We start from the raw sequence: 1,588 nt of genomic DNA on the forward strand, positions 1-1,588 counted from the left end.
CAGCCCGCAGCGGCGTCTGCCCCCAGCCCCCATAGCCAGTCAGGTGCGGCAATGCGATACGAGAAATTTTCGCTCTTAATTTACCGTAATTGGCATTCCTCGTTCGCGCACCTCCACCTCGCCGTCAGGCCCAGGCCACGGGCCCAGGCCACGGGCCCAGGCCGGCCCGGGTCCGGGGGCTGCTCTTGACACCCACTGCTGCGCTTCGAGCCCCATGAGACGGAAAATGCGAAATGAGGAATAAGAGGTAAAACAAAGAGGAGTGTGGAGTTGAAAGCGGGGCGGGGAAGCGCGAGGGTACGCCAGCGGGTGCGATGCGAATGCCGACTGTCGCTGGTTATGGCTCGATGAAAAACGCGTTGGGAAGAGATTGACAAGACCATCCCCCTCCCCCTCCCTTTTTTCTGTTGGAATGTACCCCTTCCTTTCGCTCATTTTCCCCTTCTTTTTAGTCCCCCTCCCTCTCTCCACCGCTGTGATAATGTGAAGGTACTACCTTTCCCTTTTCATGATAGGCGAGGTGATGGTCTGAAGCATCCCGTGCCGACGCAGTCTCGGCGTAGCGCAGTGCATAAACTGAATTACGCAAACATTGCCACAGCAGGTAGGTGCGGGTGGTTACCCCGTGTGTCTGCTCAAGCTGGCAATGCTGCTCGGCAACCATGCGGTGGCTTGTCTACACTGTAAATCGGATCGGGGATGTTCACCAACTATGCGACTTAAGTTGGACGACCCAAAAACCTGAGTAACTAAGGGACACGTCTTGTGCCCCATGGCCCCGTGGTCCATGATAGACTGCGGTGCAGCTATTCCCTGTAACTACGACATGTCCACAAAATGGTGTCCACCAGCTGTACGACGTTAGTCGTCCAACTGAAGTCACATCTCGAGTCACATGCTGCTGCACTGACTAGGGAGTCGAGCAGCAGCTGTGTTACTTAAGTCATGCAACTGAAGTCGCCCAGCTGCTGCTGGACTGGACACCCTAGACTTACAGAGCCTGGTTATTGACGAGGACCCCGTGCTAGTGCTCGGTGCACACGCTTGTGTGGTTCTGCACCGCTAGCCTGGCCTGGGGTAGAGTCCAGAGTCCTATAGGGGACTCTAGCCTGGGGATGCCGGCGCGACGCCGGGGAGCAGGACGCCGCGAGGGGCTGGGTGTCAGCTGCTGGTCTTTTGAAGCCTGACACAGTTTCCCAGTCGTTAAAGGTGCCGTGCAGAGCACCTGGCTCTGTATGGCCAGCGAGCAGGCCAGTACAGCCCCAGGCCAAATCCTAGAAGCCGACGCCAAGTCCGTCCTTTTCCTGTCGGACACTAATCCCCTTGGTTCACCCTCTCGGTTCACCCCCTCCTCCCCCAACTCCTTTTCGTCAAGCCGCCAACAACTCCTCCCCCATCCTCAACGCGCAGAGAGCTGTGTGTGGAACAGGAGAGGGGGGGGGCGATTCTGCTCCTCTGTCATGTAGATACCCCCGCCCACGCCCAGGAAGGAGCTCCACTGCGCGTCGGCCCTGGCGGCGCGGTGCAGCCGTGCAGCGCCTCAGCCTGGCTGTCGGACGGCTCCTCAGGTGACGATACGTGCCTGCTT

The sequence above is a fragment of the Frankliniella occidentalis genome, unplaced genomic scaffold (assembly GCF_000697945.3).
Source record: "Frankliniella occidentalis isolate FOCC.00 unplaced genomic scaffold, Focc_3.1 Scaffold12, whole genome shotgun sequence".
Classification (NCBI taxonomy): domain Eukaryota; kingdom Metazoa; phylum Arthropoda; class Insecta; order Thysanoptera; family Thripidae; genus Frankliniella; species Frankliniella occidentalis.